This window comes from Bubalus bubalis, chromosome 2 (genome assembly GCF_019923935.1).
Source record: "Bubalus bubalis isolate 160015118507 breed Murrah chromosome 2, NDDB_SH_1, whole genome shotgun sequence".
Classification (NCBI taxonomy): domain Eukaryota; kingdom Metazoa; phylum Chordata; class Mammalia; order Artiodactyla; family Bovidae; genus Bubalus; species Bubalus bubalis.
In genome coordinates this window covers 82,937,605-82,947,425 of record NC_059158.1, presented here as the reverse complement: position 1 = coordinate 82,947,425, position 9,821 = coordinate 82,937,605, and the positions used below count along the sequence as shown (strand labels likewise).

The 9,821-nt window shown below is 40.0% G+C and overlaps 1 long non-coding RNA gene across 1 annotated transcript; it reads right to left on the bottom strand.

The window, feature by feature from the left end:
* Positions 1 to 627: 627 nt before the first annotated feature.
* LOC123331126 lies at positions 628 to 7,728 on the bottom strand. The gene is made up of 3 exons (XR_006547595.2): positions 7,545 to 7,728; positions 7,272 to 7,344; positions 628 to 1,083 (listed from the first exon to the last, which is right to left on the bottom strand). It is a non-coding gene; the product is annotated as an uncharacterized LOC123331126 (long non-coding RNA).
* Between the last annotated feature and the right edge of the window lie 2,093 nt (positions 7,729 to 9,821).

Below are 9,821 nucleotides of genomic sequence, written 5' to 3'. Positions count from 1 at the left end.
AAGCTTAACGAGCTAAGTGTCCAGGTATTCATATCAACACAAAGTTTCAAATATTTTTTCATTATTACTGTGAGTACTTGAGAGAGTCTTGAAAGCATCTGTATTTTTCTGAGCACAGGAAAATTAGATCATCATCTCCCTGAGCTACTACGGCTAGGGCTTCTTAACAAAGCAACACAAGAAATCTCATTTATCTACATGCATATACATGAATATTTTTTCAGATCATCAGATCCAAAACCACACAATAAGTTACCCTTCTTACAAAAGGAAAGTCTTTCTGCTACCATAAACAACAAATCCCAATTGTGGCAAGGAAGAAATAGCTTAAGAAAATATAATCCACAGGGAAAATATGATCCAAGCATTCTGATTAGTACATATAATTATAGTATTGTACAGTTATTCTTGGGCTAATTTGTAGAGTGGTCAGTTACCATTTTCCAAGACACGCTAACAGAAAGCAAAGCCTTCCTCAGAAATCTTATAAACACTATAAAGACCATCCTCTGAACAAAATCAGAATGATATCACTACTAAGTCCTCTATAAAACAAGAAGCAGGGATAAAACAGACAGACAGTTTGAAATGGCTCAATATGGAACTGGCAAAAAATATCTAGAAACATAAGCTTAATCATAGGCTTTTATTTAGAAACATCTGGAAATATACCACAATCTATTTTATAGTCAATATATAAATCATATATAGATTTTTTTCTAAAGTGCTTCAATTCAATTGTTCTAAAAACCAACACATGAAATACCAATTAGATAGCATATTAGCTTTCAATTGCTGAGCAATAATCACAACATAGTGGTTCAAACAACTTTTTATCTCAGAGTTTCTATGGAGCAGAGGCTGGGGACAGCTTGCCTAGGTCCTCTATTCAGGGCATCACAAGGATGTAGTCAAGGTAGCAGCCAGGGCTGAGGTCTCATCAGATGCCTGAGGTCCTCTTTAAAGGTCACGTGGTGATTGGTAGAATCCATTTTCTTTTAGCTATAGAACCCATGGTGGCTTGCTCTTCAAAGTCAGCAGAAGAAACTATTTGCTTTCTTTGCAGTGAAGTCTCGGTGGTCACTGTAATGACACATACATGTCATTTTACATTTGTCCAAACCCATAGAATGTACAGCAACAAGGGTGAGCTATAATGTAAGCTATGGGCTGATGATTATGATATACCAATGTAGGTTCACCAGTTAAAACAAAGGTACCAGGTTGGCAGAGGGCACTGATAATGGAGGAGGCTGTGCATGTGTAGGGGCACGGGGCATATGAGAAACTACTGTCTCTTCCTCTCAATTTTTCTGTGAACCTAAAAGTGCTCTAAAAACAATTGCATGTTAAATAAATTTAAACCAATTGGATACCTTCATTACATCCACAAAATATTTTATGACACATATTAAAAGTATGCCCTCACAAAGAAACAAAAAGATTACTGATATCCTAACCACACAGAGAAATCTTTTTTTTTTTTTTTAAATTGAAGTATAGTTGACATACAATAGTATATCAGTTTCAGGTGTACAATGCAGTGATTTGATGTCTACATGTATTCAGAATTGATCAGCGTGGTAAGTCTAGTAACCATCTGTCACCATACAAAGTTAAATATTATTGACTATAAAAAATGCATCCCCTCATCTGCTTTGTGTATGTGTGTGTATTTAGTCACTCAGTCGTGTCCAACTCTTTGCGACCCCACAGACTTGCCTGCCAGGCTCCTCTGTCCATGGAATTTTCCAGGCAAGAATACTGGAGTGGGTTGCCATTTCCTTCTCTAGGATATCTTCTTGACCATTTCCTTCTCCAGAAGATCTTCCCAATCCATGGATCGAACCCACATCTCCTGCATTGCAAGCAGCTTCTTTACCACTGAGCCTCTGGGGAGCCCCATATTCCAATTAGACTTGGGGAAATTGGGATCGAACATATTAAATGATATATACATTTTATTTGGAAGCTGAAACTCCAATATTGTGGTCACTTGAGGTGAAGAGCTGACTCATTGGAAGAGATCCTGACGCTGAGAAAGATTGAGAGCAAGAGGAGAAGAGGGCAACAGAGGATGAGATGGTTGGATGGCATCACCAACTCAATGGACATGAATATGAGCAAACTCCAGGATATAGTGAAGGATAAGGAAGCCTGGCATGCTGCAGTCAATGGGGTTGAAGAAAGTTGGACATGACTTAGTGACTAAATAACAAACCATGCATTTTATTATTTTCTTAGTTAAAAATTCTAGAAGTGAAATTGCTGGGTCAAAGATTGCAGTTAATTTTGTCTTTTTTGACACACATTTTCAAGTTGCCCTAGAGAAAGAATACACCTCCTACCAAGTATTAAGGCATTTTCAAAGCTATGGAAAGTTAAATAAACTGTACTGGCATAGGAATAGCTGTATTAATGCATTTATAGTTATTCAAATCCAGATATAGACTTAAATATGGATAGAGATTTAAGATATGAAAGATGATATTTCTTATCAGTTGGGAAAATTTAGATTTAGGTGGGCAGCTGTACAGTCATCTGAAAGAAAAGTGAATCCCAATCTTCCCTTTAGAACAAAATAAATTTATCCAAATTTAAATATTAATGTTAAAAGAACATAAAAATATAGGGGGAAAAAGTCATTTTGGGGGTTAAATGTCTTTCCAAGTATACAAAAATCCTGAGTCCAAAAGAAATGACTGATTCGTTTAAATTTGTATAAATATTTTTTAAAAGACATGCACATGCAGGATAGCATTCGATAAATAAATCCACAGGAAAAATAACAAAGTGAAACAATATTTTCAACACGAATGACAAAGAATTCTTTTTTAGAAAAACAAATAGTTCACAGAAAACAAAATTCAAATCACCAATAAATATCTGATGTTCGGTATCACTAGTGCTTAAAAATTCAAATTAAAACAGCACAGTATTTTTAACACATTATATTGGCAAAGATGAAAAGATTTTATAATATCCAGTCTAGCATAGGTGTGGGAAAACAGGCATTTTTAACAAGGTTCTTGTAAATTGAAATAACATTTTGGGATGGCAATTTCACAATATTTATGACATTTTAAATTAACATATCTACTTTACTCAGCAAATCCATTACTAGATGTTTATCCTTTAATATTCACTCAACTACACAGTGATACAAAAAGAAGAATGCTCACTGCTGCATTATTTATAAGAGCAAAGAACTGAAAATAGCCTAGATGCTTGACAGTAGAGCTCTAGTTAAATAATGTGACAACTACTTCATATAATACAACACAGCTGTTGATGGAATGAGGCAGATTTGTATTAATGGAAATGGATAGGTGCTGTAAGAAAATAAAGTTAAAGAATAGCATGTTTAGAATGAGTCTATCTGTATAAGAACGTATATATAAGAAGAAATATTCTGGAAGGATAAACATGAAACTGTTACTACTTCTGGAAAGTAGAAATGGGGGCTAGAGGTTGTACTGGGAAGTTTACCTTTTATTTTATACTCATCCAGATGATTTTGTTTTGGCCATAGTCATGGGTTTTTAGTAATAGTATATTATTAACAGGTTTTTTAAAGGATGTACAAATCTGTTCTTTCTCTTGTTTGCCTATTTTCATCATATCTTCCAAACAAGAGTGGATATTTCTTGAATGGCTTCATGCAGGTTGATTTCAGTTGCATGTTGGTCAGAAACAGAAACTCAGTTAGACTACCTTACACTGTGTGTGTGCACCTGCTAAGCTGCTTCAGCCATGTCCCACTCTGTGTGACCCCATGGGCTGTAGCCCATGAGGGTCTCTGTCCATGGAATTCTACAGGCAAGAATACTGGAATGGGTTTCCATACCCTTCTGCAGGGGATCTTCCCCACCCAGAGATGGAACCCTCATCTCATATCTCCTGCACTGGCAGGCAGGTTCTTTACCACTAGCGCCACCTGGGGATGTACAGAATTAATAAAAGCATACATGTGGAAATCAAGGAGGCAAGAACCATCACCCCCTTCTTCCCCGGGAAGTCAGGAACAGCTGAATGGTTGAGATGTAGTGAAACCTAACACAGTGGGGCAGAATCATCTACACAGCACTGCTGCTGCTGATGCTGCCAAGTCACTTCAGTCGTGTCCGATTCTGTGCGACCCCAGAGACGGCAGCCCATCCGGCTCCCCCGTCCCAGGCAAGAACACTGGAGTGGGTTGCCATTTCCTTCTCCAATGCATGAAAGTGAAAAGTGAAAGTGAAGTCGCTCAATCGTGTCCGACTCCTAGCGACCCCATGGACTGCAGCCTACCAGGCTCGTCCGTCCATGGGATTTTCCGGGCAAGAGTACTGGAGTGGGGTGCCATTGCTTTCTCCACACAGCACTAGGGTTCATTTATTTGATCACCTCATTAACTGAGCACATCCTTCTTGGGCAATTATGGAGATGTCTCTTTACTTCTACTATTCCTCAACCAGCTTGTCCATCTATTTTGTAGTTTCTTCTTTTTCATTTCTTCACATCAGTCATGGTTCTCATTGCCCTGACATCTTCTCAGTTTTTGCTCCTACATACTCTGCTCCTGAGGATTCTCTCTTTTCTGGATTAAATTCCAGAGGAAGAATCTAGGTCCATGTGACTTACCTTACCTGGAGATTTTCATTCCAGGCCACTTTGGATGGCCACTTTGAGAAAAGAACCCATCTTGTGCACTTAAAGGATTGAAGAATATAGAACTGTCTTACTATAGTAATTATTAAGTAGACATTTGTAATAGGGATATGTTTAAAAATTAACTAGTAGTGTTTATATTCAAAAAAGTTATAAGCTACCCACTCGACTGTCAGCTTTATGAAGTCAGGGTTCCTTTCATTTGTCCAGATTTCTCGCTTCAGTCAGTTCAGTCACTCAGTCGTGTCCAACTCTTTGCAGCCCCACGGTCTGCAGCACACCAGGCTTCCCTGTCCATTACCAACTCCTGGAGCTTGCTCAAACTCATGTCCATCGAGAAATGGCTCATGTTATTTCTCATTTAGCATCTAGCTTATAACCAAGCTGAGAAGCTCTTGTAAGCCAGACCAGATACTAGTTTATCATATGCCATATATCATATATCATATACCATCCATGTTTTTCAGAAAAGGGTAAATGTACAGTATAGTAGTTGATGACTTCAGGAGAATCAGTGCTTGTGGGTATAATGTGACTGAGTAAGAGTGCCCATTCTGTACAAGGCACAGTGCCATGCCCAAGCAGTGTGCAAGGGTGGAATCCCACCCTATGACTCAGAGCTGAGAGCTGGAATAGAATGAAGGGCTCTTGTCCAAGAAAAAGGCAAGCACCACAGGAAAGGGATGCAAGGCTAGATTTGGTAGGAAGTTCCCTTTCCTGGCACAGCCACCCTGATCACAGGGCTGTCTAATTAGGTATCTGGTTGTGATGCCATCATGGGAGGTAACATGCAGACAAACTAATGGGTTAGCATGAACATTGATAAGTTGAGGCACAGAAAAAGGTTTCAGGGAGGAGCCAGAAACCTGGAAATCTAGAGAAAAAAATGAGTCAGGAAACAAAACGGGTAGCTGGCTAAGAATTTTATCTTTTCCTATTACCATATATATTTATTTCCAACTATGTTCATTACCTGAATTACTTCTATTTGGTGAACCTATAGCATCTCAAGGGGCTTCCCAGGTGGTGCTCGTGGTAAACACACACACACACACACACAAACCCACCTGCCAATGCAGGAGATACAAGAGATGCAGTTTCGATCCCTGAGTCAGGAAGATCCCCTCGAGCAGGGAATGGCTACCTACTCCAGTATTCTTGCCTAGAGAATCCCATGGATAGAGGAGCCTGGTGGGCTTGCAAAGAGTTGGATACAACTGAACTGACTTAGCATGCATGCACGCATGGCATCTCAAATGACTTTAACAAGGAGAACAGGCCTGGACCATTTTTCTAAAAGTCCACCTCATGCTTATAAGCTGTTTCCACTGAACCAAGAAAAAGTCACTGAGAAACTCATAGTTTAACAAAACAACTGATGCAGCTAGACACTGAAGCTTGGGTAACTTCCCCTGGTTGGCAATACGTTGTTGATCTAAAATAAACAATCCCAAAGACCATTTGTTAAACATCTCTTCTGTTCCAAGCGCTGTACCAGTTTACTGCAGAGACAAAAGCTGCCAGTACCCTCTGCGGAGTAGGCCAGTGGGTTGCTTGCGAAGACTTTGGGGTCCTCTACTGTGAAAGTTGCAAGGTTTACAGCTGTTGCCAGGACTATTGAGCTCCTCAGGGACAAAGGCTGCCAGTGTCTTCTAGAGGGCAGTCCAATGGGGATCTTGATGGCAGCCACCACGCGGCTGATACAGTGCTGATTATGACAGCCTCTGACCTTCTTCTTTGTTTCCAGCTTTCTCCAGATGTTTCAGCCAAGCTGGTCTCCCCAGCAATCCTTTCTGTGCCATTATTCTCCTTTTTTTTTTTTTTTTTCTCCACTACTGCTGTAGCCTCTTAACTGAACTGTTGAGCCTTGCTAGAGCTATTTTTGTTCATGAATAGCAGTATGTTTTTTATAGGAGGATGAAAACTGACATTTCTTACTCTGCCTTCTTGCTAAAGTCCTAGATCTGCCTTTTTCTAATCACACAAAATACTTAAAAGACATATACTTAAGGGTCAAGATTTAATGAAATTAGTCTTTACTGCTTCATTAAGAGCATTCTTAAGTGAAGCTGGTTTTTCCCTTTGTCTTTCTCCCACACATTTGCAGCAGTAAGAACAACGCTGACTAGAAATGGAAACCAGTAGCGGGACACTGATGGTATCTGTGCTAAAGCACCAGCTGGGTTACCCATTATTGCTTCTACATCATCCACGCAAATGTCAACACAGTGGGGGGAAAAGCAAATAATGTCTTATGTTATTATGAAAAGCAGTTTGAGTGCATGGATCCACTAAAAGTACTGGGGACAACCAAAGGGTCCATGGTACGCACTTTGAGAACTGCTGGTGAAATAGCACTCCCTGTTGCTTAGTGATGCTTCTACTAAAATAAAAGCTTTCTGGCGTCAGGTTCACTCCTGCCTTGTTTGTCATTTTAGTCTCAAAGCCCAGAAAGGTGCTCAGAATAAAATATTGCAAAATAAATATGTACGCAACAAATGAATTTAATGTTAGTTATAGTTGAACCTTGCGCTCCACTGTTTTGCTTTCGATGTTCCCCTCGTAAATGTCTATCGGTTATAAAAGCAGACTCTATAAAACTGATCTCTTAAAAGACTTACCCTGCACACGACAATGTTGTCGGGGAAGTTTGTAATTTCCTCGGTTCTGTCTCACCAGAGCAAAAATTTGAAGCTGTGGACAGACCAATGTTACAGTTCCGTGTTACAGCTCAGTTTTAATTGCAAGCAAAGGAAAATACATCCTTAAGGCATGAGGGCAAGCTGACCCAAAAGACACGAAGAGAAGCCCAAAGCTCCTCTTTTTATGTTTTTTCTCCTCCCCCTGAGCCTGCCCTTTGTAAACTGGACTAACCAGAGGGCTGTTTGTTTTACCTGAGGTCCTCACTCCGGTCCTTCGATCTTCCTTTGTTCTATTTTCACAAACTTTTCCCTTCTTTGTCTTTTGGCCACCAGCATTCTCTTTTTTCCTACTCCAACTACGTAGCAATACCCTAAAAATTACATAGTCAAAATAGATTGTCTGTAATTCCGTAGGAGAACCGGTCTTATGCCTGAAAGCAAGAGAAGTGGTTTCTGGTGCATGCCCTAGTAACTTCCCATCCTCAAGCCCTGCATAGAAGGTCAACTTTTCCATGACAACCTCTGTAACAAATGGTGCAAAATGCATTCCTTCCTTTTTTAATTTTTTCACAAAAGCTTCCTTTAAAAAGGCAGTGGGGAGGATGATTATAAAGCATTTAATATCCATTTGCTTTTCAAGGTTTTTTTTTTTTTAAGTACCTGTTTATTTCAATTATAAGTTACTGTGAATAATAGAATATTTCTCACTGTGGGTCTAATTGTATCTGTTCAGTAGTGAACTTGTCTGGGGGAGAAGCATAACCCCTCCATCAAAAGTCATGCTGCAAGGGCAAGGGCTTCCCCACCTTTGCACCTCCTGTTTTCTCTGCAGAGAATGTCCTCTGCCCTTTCTTGACAGGTAAAACCTTACCTGTCACTCAAGCCTTAACACAATCTCACCTCTTCTCTACAGCCTTGTCTTCCCACACATAAGCAATGCTTTCGTCTGCTTCCCCACAGCATTTATACCACACTGCAGCGCTGATCATGATGAATTTTAAATTTTTATCAGCAGGGATGATGCAATCTTCAACTTTGGGTCCTCAGAGGCTAAAACAGAATAAATATTTAGCAAATGATCTTTGGGATTGTTGCTGCTGTGTTTTGTCTTGCTTTTTAGTAAATATTATTATCCTGTTGAGAGGATCTCATCAAATCTCTATCTTCTGATTATCACACAGCTAGATCATGATACCTATTCCACTATGGCATTATCACCTTAGAGAAGTTCAATTCAGTTCAGTCGCTCAGTTGTGTCCGACTCTCTGCGACCCCATGAACCACAGCATGCCAGGCCTCCCTGTCCATCACCAACTCTCAGAGTTTACCCAAACTCAAGTCCACTGAGTCGGTAATGCCATCCAATCATCTCATCCTCTGTCGTCCCCTTCTCCTCCTGCCCTCAATCTTTCCCAGCATCAGGGTCTTTTCAAGTGAGTCAGCTCTTTGCATTAGGTGGCCAAAGTATTGGAGTTTCAGCTTCACATCAGTCCTTCCAGTGAACACCCAGGACTGATCTCCTTTAGGATGGACTGGTTGGACCTCCTTGCAGTCCAAAGGACTCTCAAGAGTCTTCTCCAACACCACAGTTCAAAAACATCAATTCTTCTATGCTCAGGTTTCTTTATAGTCCAACTCTCACATCCATACATGACTACTGGAAAAACCATAGCCTTGACTAGACGGACCTTTGTTGACAAAGCAATGTCTCTGCTTTTTAATATAGGTTAATATGTCTGTTTTTAATATGTCTAGGTTGGTCATAACTTTCCTTCCAAGGAGTAAGTGTCTTTTAATTTCATGGCTGCAATCACCATCTGCAGTGATTTTGGAGCCCAAAAAAATAAAGTCTGACACTGTTTCCACTGTTTCCCCATCTATTTGCCATGAAGTGATGGGACCAGATGCCATGATTTAGTTTTCTGAATGTTGAGCTTTAAGCCAACTTTTTCCACTCTCCTCTTTCACTTTCATCAAGAGGCTCTTTAGTTCTTCTTCACTTTCTGCCATAAGGGTGGTGTCATCTGCATATCTGAGGTGATTGATATTTCCCCCAGCAATCTTGATTCCAGCTTGTGCTTCTTCCAGCCCAGCATTTCTCATGATGTACTCTGCATAGAAGTTAAATAAGCAGGGTGACAATATACAGCCTTGACGTACTCCTTTTCCTATTTGGAACCAGTCTGTTGTCCATGTCCAGTTCTAACTGTCGCTTCCTGACCTGCATACAGACTCTCAAGAGGCAGGTCATGTGGTCTGGTATTCCCATCTCTTCCAAAATTTTCCACAGTTTATTGTGATCCACGCAGTCAAAGGTTTGGCATAGTCAATAAAGCAGAAATAGATGTTTTTCTGGAACTCTCTTGCTTTATCAATAATCCAGTGGATGTTGGCAATTTGATATCTGGTTCCTCTGCCTTTTCTAAAACCAGCTTGAACATCAGGAAGTTCACGGTTCACATATTGCTGAAGCCTGGCTTGGAGAATTTTGAGCATTTCTTTACTAGCATGTGAGATGAGTGCAATTGT